The following is a 13,692-nucleotide window of genomic DNA, read 5'->3' on the forward strand; positions in this document are numbered from 1 at the left end:
TAACCAAAACTTTGGTGAGAATGATGTTACTGAACACACTTTTTTTTTTTTTAATTTTGAAAACTTTGATTTGAACTGTTGGGGTTAAATACATTTAAAGAGATCATTTACTGGGCTGGGAATGTAGCTGTGTGGTAGAAACTAGTATGTATGAGGCCCTGGCTTCGATCTCCAGCATCTCAAAAAAGAAAAAAAAAAAAAAAACCTAAGTCATTTACTATGGAAAATACCTCTTCTTCTTCAGCACATCATTACTTTGGAGATTCAAAACAAAATGACACTTTATTTTACAAACATTTATGTTGTGCTTAAGATATGCCTAGTTCTACTGTATGGCAGTAAGTTTTATAGCAGTTACAGGAGGAAATTGAAGCACAGAGAGTAAAACGAAATCATATACTGAATCTATCTTCAAAGTGTGAGCTCTTTTCTCTCTCTCTCTCTCTCCCCCCCCCCCCTATTTTGTTATTAAAGTAGAATCTAGAGGCTCCCAGTGTTCAGAGTGCAGGAAGAGTAGACTAGTGAGAAAAATGAGGGAACTTTTAGGATGTTTAATATATTCTATACCTTGATTTTGGTGGCACATAACTTTATCTGCTTGTTAAAACAGATGACACATTAAAAATAATGAGTTTCTTCTATAGAAAATACACACCAATAAACCAGACTTTAAAAAATACAATCTAGCAAATATTATAAATTGGTACAAGTTGGAAACGTGCACGCGCACACACACACACACATGCCTACACATACCTTCCAAATGAAGAGTAGTACATAAGAGTACTAAATTATCTCATACTAAATAAATTGTTCTAATGCATGTTGTTTTTTCTGATTAAAGCAATACTTTCTGTATCATCTTCCACCAGTAATTTATGACAAAGTAATACATTTTATTTGTTGTCATACAATTTTTCATATGTGATTTAAGTCAGTTTTCCACAGTGGGGAGATAGAGGGTTTCCCCCAGTGACTTTGTTCCTTTCCTGTGGGAAATCTCAAATAATACTTCTAAAGATTTTTCACGAAATTTGATGAAAAGTTGTAAATTTCTTACTGCTGAAAAGACCAGATATTTCACATTTATATTCCAGGTATATAAAACTTATAAAGTTATTATAAGTTATGATATTCAAGATGCCTTGTACTATCATTATCATCCACACCTCAAATCCAAATATATTCTTAGGATGTAAGAGATGAATCCATACTTCATAGTCTTCTTGATTACTTTTAGTGTTTGGCTAGCTCCTTAATAAATCTGAATATGCTTTCAATGTTTAGAGAACACACAGGAACTATACTCCATGATAGAAGTAGGAAAAAGGCCAGCTGCCATTTTTTTTATGGTTGAGATGAGAATTTGATGATTAAATTTTGCAATTTCATGTAGGACTACATGAAAACAATTGTATAAATTTGTTGTCTAGTTCAAATTTGACATTACCCATAAATGCACTTAACTGATGACACATAAGTTCTATAAACTAAAATACTCTTTAAAAAACCTACCACTAACATAATCCCAATGAGAGACCACTTGATCCCACTAGAATTGCTCTATCGAAATGACACAGAATAACAACTTTGGGCATTAATATGGCAAAACTACAACACTCACACTTTTCTTGTGGGAACATAGTACAGACACTTTGGAACAGTTTGGAAGTTCCTCAAAAGGTTAAACATAAAGATATCATAAGTCCCAGCAATTCTACCCCCAGAATTGGATATTCTATATATCCATGAAAAATAAATAAAACATATCTATACACGGATGTCCCAAGCTTCATTTTTCGTAATAACTAAAAAAAAAAAGTTTAAAAAAATACTTCAAATGTTCTTTAACTGAAGAATGAAAAAAAAATGTATTACATTAATATAAAGGAATATTATTCACCCACAAAAAATATACTGATGAGCATTCTACAATAGGGTTAAACATGAAAATATGCTAAGAGAAAAGGCAGATATAAAAGCTAACACATATGATTTCATTTATATGGAAACTCCACAGAGAGAAACTATGTTAGTGGTTGCCAAGGGACCAACTGAGCGATGAACGAGAATAAGCTGCTAAAAGATATCAGGTTTCATTTTAAGAAAATTAAAATGCCATGGATAGCAGTGATAGCTGAGCAACTTATGAATATACCAAATACCAATAAATTGCAGACTTCAAAAAAATGAATTTATTATATATAAATAATATCTCAACTAAAGAGTAAGCAAACATACCCCACCAACCTTTCAAATGGTGAAATCTCTGTGATTCCTCCAAAACTTTCATATTTAGAAGCCATCATAGTCGTTACAGTAAATATTGTCTTAATTCTTATATTTTCTAATGAAAATAAATATGAAGAAATGTTCTGAAACTTTATTTCCACACCCTCATAGATATTCTTAAGTATGCTGGAGACATTGAGGCTAAAAAATGATGCATTTTATGGCAAACATGGGATTCCATGGGCTGTTCTAAACCTCCTTCTCCCAGTTAATCCCACAACATTTTTCTCACCACACTGGTACTCTTTCAGTAACACAGGAAATAGCCATCCTTCAGTGGCCATTCCTTGCTCCTTCACAAACCAGTCTGAGAGCTAGTTTCTCAGTGAATTTCACAGCTTCTATGAGGGTTTCAAGACTCATTGAGAAAACAGCTGCTCCCACCTTTCTTCCCTTAGCAGTTTGTCAAAGAATCACTGAAAATATGTACAACAGTATCTAGAACTTCATCTTTACCTTTAGCTTTCAATGTCTCCTGAGTAAGTGCCTTTAATTCTTGTTTGGTTTAATTTTTTTTTAATTTATTTTCTTACAAAAAGGAATGGATAAGTGAATCTGTTTTTGTTAATTTAATTTATTTCACTAACGTTAAGTACCAAAGAAACCATTTCATAATCAACTTAGTAGATGAACGTCTGCAAAATTTAAATGCTAATGTAATAAACCAATAAATACAAATGAAAGATTCAATCATGTCTAATCTAGAAAATGAGAATAATATATGGGAGAAGAATGCACTGATTAAGAAATTAAGGCAAAAACATTTAAAGATTGGAATATCCATCCAAAAATTTACCACCTACAATATTTTCAAAGTGTTGACACACTCAGTACTTTATAGGCAAAGGGAATATAGAGAGTAAATGAAAATAGATTGATAGTAGTTTATAATACATACCAATTATATCAGCAATCCAAAATTAAATGAATAGAAATTGCTGTAATGTGAACAATAAAGAAAGCTGATATTTCTAATTTTAGGATGTATATTAATAATAATTCGAAGTTCCTTACAGAATTTAATTTCAATAACTTGAAGTAGAAAGGAAATTCAAATTTTAATTTTGATTGCTTAATATAAAGGTTCTTTTCTGCCTTCTATGATTTGCTGGGGAAAATGTAAATATTTGTGGTGACCTAAGGTTGTACTCTTTGAAATCTTTCATGTTGTACTCCATAAATGTTTGTTTGTTCATTCGCTTGGTTTGGTTTGGTTTTGATACAGGGATTGAACCCAAATGCACTTTACCATTGAGCTATATTCCCAGCCCTTTTTTATTTTTTTTATTTTGAGACAGGGTCTCACCAAGTTGTTGAAGCTCTCACCTCAAACTTGTGATTTTCCAGTCTAAGCCTCCCAAGTCACTGGGATTACCATATATATATTTGTGATAAATGTAGTTAATACTTTTGAAAATAATTTGCTTTATATTAAAAATCTTGTTGTTATCAAATGAATACATTTTATCTCCTAATACTCATATTCACAATTAATATATATGAAAATGAGAGCAAATCAAATGAATTAAAAATGACATTAATACATTCTCCATGTACCAATTGGAAAAAAACTCAGAGTAGTTGTTTCACATTAGTTAAATAAGTAATACATTATATGTGCTTTTTCAAAAAACAGCTAATAAAACTATTCATTTTTTAGCCCTTTTGTTTTTCATGTAACTAAAATAAATTTCCTTACAATATCCAATATGCATAACTATATTAGTTGTAATGTGTTCAGAAAATAATTTATTTTCCAAAACTATATTAATAAATGCCAATTTACTTCCCAAAAATATATAAAATTCCATTTTAAAGTGTGCTGCATTTTTGATATGACAAAAACTCATAAAAGCATACACTAACTTGAATATAAATACAGCAAATACAGTTTTGAAATTACTAATAAACATGGCTGGCAAAAATAATCTATTTATTACCTTAGTTTGTTCTTCGATTGCTAAAAATCCATGTTTTTTCCTTCGACTTAACAAATTAAACATTCCTATAAAAAAGAAAGAAAAAATTCAATTAACTCACACAGAAAAAAAAAAAATGTTTTCTTTATTTTACAGTTATAGTCACAAAATTATTTGAGTAATTCCTGCTACTTGACAATTCTATTTTTCCCCCACAAAGTTTAGGTGTCACAGTAGCTGACTATGGTAAAAGAGGCAATTCAGAATACATGGGACAAATGTGAAGCATATTCAGTGGGCTCATGAATGAATTTGGTAGGTACAACATTTAAATATTTTCCTGATTAAAAGAACACACAGTTTTAAAACAAATTCTAAGACTTCCAAGAAACATCCTAGATTGTTAACAATAAGAACTAAGATTTTGGGTTATATATCTTATCATTTTTATCTTTAGAAAACTTCTGTGGAAAATATTTGAGAAACACCTTAGTATGTTTCACTACATAATCATATGTGCCCCCACACACGAATGCAACATTCTCTATACATTTATGTATCCATACAGACTGTGATTACAGAAATCAACATAAATTCAAAGTTTTTTTTTTTTTTTAATTAGCAAAACACACAAAACAAGTTTACTTCAATCATTGATATACAGGAGTTTGTCTTCATTTTCTTTAACTCGTCATGACAGTCTTTCATTTCTTGTGTTATCAAAGTAAAATTTAACATGCCAGATTCCATACCCAAAAAAAAAAAAAAAAATTTTCCTGCAGAAGATTTTCCTTAAGATTTTAATGTTCTCTAGGGATTCTGCAACTGGTTATAATAATTTTTTAATTTCTAATAAATCTTTTTTAAGAGCTTTACACAATCATCAGTTCTATTAATTATTCTGATATTTAGCATTTATTACACTATTTTATAGTAGTACTTTGCTATCAGTAGAAAGTAAAGGAACTATACATATGTCAAAAGAGTGACAAAAGCTATTATCTATTCAAGCATCTTGTCACCGAATGGGTAAGAAATTAAATACAGGAAAAAAGTCAATAGTTTAAAATTAAAATTGAGTTTTTCTTTATAAAATCACTGTTGATTAAAATTACATATACTATAACCTAATATGAAAATAAATGAGGAAAATATTTGCTAATGAAAGTACTTTATTTTGTTTGCAGATTTAAAAAATATTAAACAATGGCACTCACTGAACTTTTTCTAGTGAGTGTTCACTCACATTTGGCTAATTAGTAAGGTTTTATACCAGAAGAGTAACCCAAGCCCATGTTTGAATGGCATGCTTGGTTACATGGACAGGCAACTAAAAGCAGTTTTCAAATCAACCGCTATGATTTCATTTAACAACCACTCTCTCAACAAATGAAGCATGTTCTTTCAATAACTATTGACTGTTTACATGGGTTACATCCCCCCTCTAGTCTTTGAAGAACGGTCAAATTCTATTTTGAAAATGTTTTACATATCCTGAACAAGCATGGGTAGTAACAGCACAGGCTTGCCTACAAATATCATCACTCTTGAGGGCTTTTTCCTCCCTTGCAGGAAATACTTTCTGACATCCAAGCATGATCAATTCCTCCCAGTTCTCTCTGACACACCACACCCCCTCACCATAGGCAGAACCAGGCAGGTCTTCTGATGCTCCCATATCTCTTTGTTTTGTTTTCTATTTTGCTGAATTCTACACTGTTGTAAGAACTGCTGAGGAACAGGAACTCCGCCTTATTCAGTTTGTATCATCTCTCTCTAAAGACACTTAACAAGGTCCTCAAAAATGCTCACTGAATAAACAAATGTTTACATACAAATATTTATAAATATTTTTTAAAAGATGTTTCTTGAATACTGTACAGGCCTCACATAAATTGAGACCAAAATCAAAACTGTACCATAACTGTGTCTTTACATTAGTTTTCCCAGCTATATTTATAGGTTTGTTTCTTTTTCTTTTTATATATAAGAACAGAGACTCTTAAGTTTACAGTATGGCTTTTTCAGTGTTCCATCGCTTCACATTACAGCCACTTTTGGCACTTAGGAGTGGGGCTTAAAGCTCAGACCAAGGACAAGCTTATCTAGCCACTTAGCTTCCCAATGAGAAGGGCAGGTGTGAGGCCCAGCAGAGGAAAGGAAAAGGGGAAGGCTGAAGGGAACAGAAAAGAAGCTAAGGCTAGAGAAAGGCATCTTAACAGAAGATCTTGTTCTATCAGTATCTAAGTAATACAGCTAAATTTTGTCTCTACTTCATGACTTGAACTAAAAGAGATTTTTAAGTAGCTATTATAAATATGTTTGAGCATGTAACCGGAAGTAGAGCACTCAAGGAGGACCTAAAATTTTGGTATGCTTTAGACGAAAGTTCATATACTTAAATTCTATATTTTCTTCAATTTATAGTTATACATAGTTCAAAAGTAACATAAAAGCAAAGTACTAGAAATTACTGCTATTCACTGGAGGGCTTGTGAATTGGGTCTAAGTACCAGATTGCTTTAATTAAAAATTAAAAATTAAATTATCCTATGCTTTGCATCAAACTTTCTAAGGCAATCACACATTAAAAGATATCAAAAGTGGAAAATAAAATATAAATAAGGTTCAATTCACCAATTAAAACAAAAATTATAAGCATAAATATCCAAGGAAAATTTTTAAATCCTGAGATAATAAATTCTAAAAGTAGAGAAATCTTACTCACTCAGCAAATATTTACTGTGCCAAGCACTACCCTAAGTGGTACGGATTCAGGAGTAAAGAAATAAAAACAGCACTCACAGGGCTTGCATGTACATTCCCATTGGGAAGCATACAGAGGGAGAAAGGGGAATAAAAGAGACAATATGTATCTGAGTACATATATAAACATTGGTAACATTTAGCATTATATGCAACATGTAATATACATAGACTTTTCATTTATGTAGTAAATTTTTACCATTCAGCACATGTTGTTTTAAACTCTTTATTTATGTTCTCACTTTACATTTAAAAAAAAAATCTTGGGGTTTGTATGGATATTATCATCTTTACACACAAATATGCTAAGATATTAAGTGGCAAAGCCAGAATTTGACTGTAAGAAGTTCAAAATCATTGCTATACTCTCAAGCCTCTTCAATAATACACTGATTATTACCACCCATGGGTCAAGGGGATATATATAATCTAAGAGAAAATAGGCTTACTTAAATCAATTTTTTAGAAAACATTCACTTCAAAATTTTATGATGTTAATCACTGTTAGAAATCACCATAACCTTCTGATAATTTAAATGAGGTTTCAGGATATCCCAATAAAAATTAGTATGGAATTAAAAGAAAATAAATTGTATTTTCTTATTTCAACTGATATTAAATCCAAAAGTATGTAGTAGCAAAAGCAAAGAGTCTCTGCTTCTGCTGGCAGGTTGGGTCTATGTAAGATACTGGCGTCTGGAGTCAATAATTGTGTTGTAGCTCTTAATGGTGGGCTATGCCTTCCAGTCTTGCAGCAAATCCCAGACACTCACCACCAATGTCTTCTTTCTGGGTTCTTGTCTTGTGAATTTGAGAAATGAAATCCACAGACAAGGAAGAATGAGTACAAAGGAGTAGGTCTTACTCATGTGGGAAGAAAAGAGAGTTCTCAAAAAGCAAAAGGGGATTCAATAGGGGTTGCCACTTAAGTGTGTTCGTCTAGGGCTCTATATAGCATTTGGGTCAATGCTAATGGTACAAATTTATGTATATCTGGATTTCAAAACAAAATAATGCTATTGGTCCAAATTTATGACACAGTTTGGAAAAGAGTACTAAGGCTACTGGTGAACCCTTCAGTTGGAACTTTCCTTTATGTCTGTCCCATTTCTCTTTCCTCCAACTGGCCTGCAATCCCAGCATTCCAGGAGGTTATGGTCAGCAGATAGTGAATGTCTGGGGGTTCAGGCTGTGGTGCTGTGTGGAGTGAGCTTTCACACCAGGCAATGTGGGGCCAGTGAAGAGTAACATATCAGCCACCCTGATCTGCCTGGGCATTGGCTCTCTGGGCCTGAAGCCCATGTTGGCCATGGTGGGCTCCACTGGGCCATGGTCCATGTTTGAAGTCCACACGTCAGCCCACCCAGGTCACCACTCCACCAATCCATTGCTGCTACTCAATGGGGATTAGTAAGCTGCTATGTGACTCAGCAGCCAGGGAGCTATGTCAGTATCACCTACTGAATATTCCAATAAAGGTTCATGAAGCAATGGAAAAGAGACATAAACAAACAGGTTTTTTAGAAAGATTACTCTATTGTCAGTTAAAGGTGTGATTACAGCCTAAGAGCTGGGAATTGAACCCAGGGCCTTGCACATGCTAAACACATTTACCTCTGAGCTATATTCCCAACCCTGACAGTGATATTTTAAAACAGGCCTGCCACATTTGAACTTAAAAAAAATTTTAAAAAGGCAATATTTTTGTCCATAAGAATTAGTCTTTAATCATTTTCAAAAACTAGACAAATTGTAAATTTTAGGTACAATTGTATTATCTGTAAAAAGAAGTATATATCCTTCATATCTATCATTTCAGATTGGAGGTTACAGAGGAAAATGTGAGACAATGATCTCAAAATAGACGTAGTAATCGCACTTATGACATTTCATCTTTAGGTAGATCTTCAAATATTATGTCTATTTGTATGTGTAGTGTTCAAATCTTTTTTCTAACTCCCTGCTTCTCAGTTTTCAACCTACTAGTTTGTGGATTATCTTCAAATACCTTGCACTTTCATTCCTTATTATTAGCCATTATCACATGCCATCAAATTATTCTCTCTGTAGTGATCAGATTAGAATTTTATCTCTATTTTCATTATCATAATCCTTACTCCTATGTGAAGCAGGCAGAGAAAATATTTTATAGAATAGAAAACTATAATTAATAACAATTACCATGGTTACCAAATAATACCGTTAAGGCAAGAGTTCAAGATAATTATCCTTAATTCAACCACTGGCTACAGCACCATTCACCACTGACCTCCACACCTCAACAGCACCTTAGTATTCCTAGCGCGTCAATCTAACCCCTCTCAAATCTACCCTGAAAACAAATTACCAGAATCATCTAAGAACTCATTTATCTCATGATGGTTTACCTCTCAGTAACCTACAAAAGCACCATGGTGCTTTCCATAGAAATAGGTATTCAAGACCTTCTAAAGGATGAATGCATTCTTTTATATTAAAAACTCCTTTTGGAGGTTACACTAAAGGAAAATAGATATCAAGTTTACCAGAAGACAAATGCAAAATATTTACTAATTATTTAAAATTCCACAAATCGTTTTTGAAATCTCAATTATTAATGTTAAAAAATCCCTTTCCTTGTCTATTCTTTATTATCTTCATTATAAAGTGACAATTTGATAAAATTACTCATAAGGTTCTTCCACACTGAAAAAAACACAATTAATTTTTAATAGCCCAAAAGATTTTTATAGGATATAATATATTTACAATGCACAGGCAACTCATTAGTATTAGAGGAAAAGTTTAAAATTCAAAATACAGAAATAATCTTCAAGGGTTAATCAATTTATTTCCAACATTTTAATTGTAGATGACTCAAATTCTTACATTTACTTCAAAATATATTAAAATAAGTTATAACTAATGGAAAAAAAAAAGAAAAGAAGACATTTATTGTGGTAAGAGTTAGTTTGCCATCTAGATAGACAGGATAGCATCAGATAGGATAGGGAAGGCAAGGGGAAGGAAAGGAAGAACTTATCTCAGGTATCTGCTACACACCCAGCCACTGCAGTAATAGCTATGGAAAGAGCAGGGCACCCAAGGATTAGTCTTTTACTTTATTTCCTTTAGGTTGAAACCAATTACACAGAGACTTTTTCTGAACCACAGAAAAGACTTTTTCTGCCCCAATTTATCAGAAGTTCACAAATGTACATATACTGCTCAATTTATGATAGAGTTGGGTACCAATAAATTGATCATAAATTTTAAATATGATGTTGAAAATGCATTTAATATACCCAATGTACTGTAACAGCCCCCTATAGATTATCAGTTGATTACTCATGATCTCATGGCTGTGGCTCACTACAGCTGCCCAGCATCATGAGAGAGTATCTTCATAACACTAGCCTGCAAAAAGATCAAAATTCAAAACTTAAGGTAGTTTTTACTGAATGTTTGTTTTTGGCACCACTGTCATGTCAAAAAAATCTAAATTGAACCATTGTGAGTTAGGGACTACTGTGTAAGAACAAAACTAATTTCTGCCAAGTACCTGGCTTCCGACTTGGGAAGTACAAGTTCCTTCATGGATCTAATTGGATTGTATTCTTGTAGCCAAGAAGAAGGTACTAAAAAGCAAGGAATTAGTCTTTTTCAAGTACTCAAAGACTCCCCAAGCCCTCGCAGCCTCAAGCACCTCCTTCTTTGAGTTTGGCGGAGGACTGACTCAACAGATGCTTTCACTTCAACCGTTCTACAGTATAATAAAGAAGAAAACCTGCTGTGAATAATACAGCCTCAGAGGGAGGTCTAGCATTCTATTGCACCCAGGAAACTGAGATGGTTCCTGTAGTGGAAGAAAAGATGGTAAATATGAAGCAGAAGTATTGATGAAGGTGAGAACAAACACCTAGAAAAGGATTCAGTTCACAATGGAAATGCCCTACTGGCATCATGAATTGAGGGATGGGGCAGGGGCCTCCTACTCTCCTTCTAACATTCTGCGTTACAAGGAGTCCGCAGTTATATGCCTAATCTTAAGAGGACTTGGTAAACTTTTCCAAGATTATTTCCTGAGCATTGTCTGTTCTTTCCTTTACTACTTGAGAAATAGTTCTCAAATTATCAATCTGAAAACAATCACTTAACTTATCCTGTGTTTTTACCCCTCAACATGGCTATTTATGACTATAATTACACGGTATATTTGCAAATCATGGTTCCCAACTTCTGTAATAATGTGACTTATCAATCTTCTGTATAATAAAGTATGCCTACCGTCTATACATTCGTGATCATTTTATAGTAGAACAAACTATAATCTAGCCTATTATTTACATCATGAAACAACAATTATGTAACAAAACATACATTTAAAATTCTGTGACAAATAAGTTTCAGACAATTGGAACAGTTTGCTTTCTAAATAATGAAATTATAACAATAATTTAGTACTTCAGAAGTTTTAGTAAGAAGGCTATAATAGACATCAATGTTCATTTGCTTCAACTTCAGAAAAATAAATGAATTTTTAATAATGAATGTTTTTCAAAATACAAGAGTCAAGTCAGAAAGGAAAAAAAAAATCGTTCTCAGAATTCCTGTCAAAATAAGAAACTACAATTCATAAAGTATATAGAATGAATTTTCAAAATATACCAGCAACCTAGTAATACTGATTGCTACTTTTTATTTGAATGTATATTTTAAATTCATGTCAGTTTTATCTTTTCTAAGATGAATATATAAAGAAAAATATGCAGTCACCTTGTTCTTTAATACAGATAGGTTTTTGACAGGTTGCATATGAATTAATTCACATTGAATGGATTGGAGATGTTCACTATTTAAACAATCTCTACACTAACTCATTTTGAAATGCAGTGAATAATAACCAGTTTTTAATGCATATTACTTGAACTTTCTCTAGTCACTTCATCTTCTTTCCTTTAACACCAACCCAACAGGTATACAGGACTTATCCTGAAACATGGTGCTAGAACAGTGTAAATCAAGATAATTTAGGAAGTATGCTTTTTGATTCATATCAGCTATCTCAGAGTTGGATATGGATGTAAGAAATTCATTCCTCTTCTATATATAAAATTTGAATTAGAAATTTAAAAAATACATTAAGGCAAAAAGGCTGTAATATGAATATATCATTTTCTTTAAACATTTATTATCCTGTCTTTAATTACTGGGTTTTTAATTCAAAAAAGTGTACTTATCCTTCATGGTACATTTAGACAAACAGCTTATTCTCAAACTATTACATACCATATAAGGAAAAATAGCCTAAGAAGAAAGTCATTGTGCTATAATGCATGCTATCAAACGTTTTCTACCGACTCATGATTGAATTTTAGGAAATAACAAAGTTATTGAATTTGTGTGTATTTATGCAGCTTCTATATTTCACTTCCAGCAAATGATTTTATTTCTCCTAATAGGTTAAATTGCCAGGTAACATTAACTCCAAGAGAGTACGGCAGAATCTAGGTTATTTTATTGAAGATGAAAATCTGGCATCTAATGAAGTATTTTCTGATGTTTAAAACAGTTGGGGTTGTTGTGGGCAACAGACTGGTTCAGAAGCAGCAAGCAGACTCCAAGAGGGGGAGAACTTTATTTAACACCGGTGAGCCCAGAGGAAAACAAAAACTCCAAATTCTGAGCCCTGATCCAGTTTCTCACAATATGTATAGGTTATTTGACATCATCTTAGACCCATCCTATCATTGGGGCTTTTTCCTCTTTTTTAAAAAAAATTACTAGTCTATGCGGCTGAAGGTCTTATGCAGGGTCTCTAACATAAAGCACGCTCACAGAACAGATAAGGAGAAACAGCTCTTTTCACGGACATCTATTACATGTCAGGAGGGAGTAGTCAGACTCTTGGAGCAGTTATTGACAATGCAAAAGGCAGGGATCCCTGGTTAATTAGGTTTCCTGGAGAAAGGCTAAGAGAGGGAAGGGGAATTGACCCCTTCCCCAGGCATTGGATTTTATCATAACGTTTTTGTAATTTCATTTCACAACCAGGTCTGGTTTTACCATTACAGGATTACCAAGCCAGATGCTGAATCTCAGATATACTTTTTCCAAAAATCCTGTCCTCTGGTCATTTAAAAAAAAAAAAAAAAAATCAATGAATGCATTCTAACTGAAATTTGAATATCTTCTGAGAAGTGACCTCAATCAGACTCCTTGGGAATGTTCCAACTGTGTAGTGGGTAGGGTGAGGGATCAAAAAAGAGAAAGACTAAAATAAAGAAATTCTTCTGCACAAGTGAAAAAAAAAATCTGGCTAGAGGTCTGAAAGCTATTAGCTTACATGTCAAATACCAGACGTCCTTGCATTGCTACTGGGCTTTCCATTTTTCTTTCTGTTCCATTCCCGTATTGCCTAGAATTCATTGCATAAAGCTTTGTTTCTCACTTGGACTAAGATTTCAAGCAGAAAACCTTCAATATGAATGTCTTTAAAATTGTGTGCTTTATGCTCCACAGTAATAAGTCCATTATCTGAGACTCCAACATCTGGAAATCAAACCAATGTGACTTAAAGTTCTGAAATTATAATGTACAATTTTTAAAAGGTCAGAATGCAACAAAACTCAATGAGCTAAAGTATTGGGGGACGCAATAAAAGTATTGGGGGGCTCAATCAAGATTTGGTTAGGCCTTCTTTCCTATGCAGAATTTTAACAAGTAGAAATCAGGA

The 13,692-nt window shown here is 32.9% G+C and overlaps 1 protein-coding gene across 17 annotated transcripts in view; it reads right to left on the reverse strand.

Moving 5' to 3' along the window:
* ADGRL3 (adhesion G protein-coupled receptor L3) overlaps nucleotides 1-13,692 on the reverse strand; it is a 760,294-nt gene that overhangs the window by 588,186 nt on the left and 158,416 nt on the right. For all 17 annotated transcript variants that reach the window (XM_079153720.1, XM_079153723.1, XM_079153729.1 and 14 more), the window contains exon 2: nucleotides 4,233-4,297. The gene's annotated coding sequence lies outside the window, so the exon portion shown is untranslated. The remainder of the gene's footprint in view (nucleotides 1-4,232; nucleotides 4,298-13,692) is intronic.

The sequence above is a fragment of the Sciurus vulgaris genome (genome assembly GCF_902686455.1).
Source record: "Sciurus vulgaris genome assembly, chromosome: 9".
NCBI lineage: Eukaryota > Metazoa > Chordata > Mammalia > Rodentia > Sciuridae > Sciurus > Sciurus vulgaris.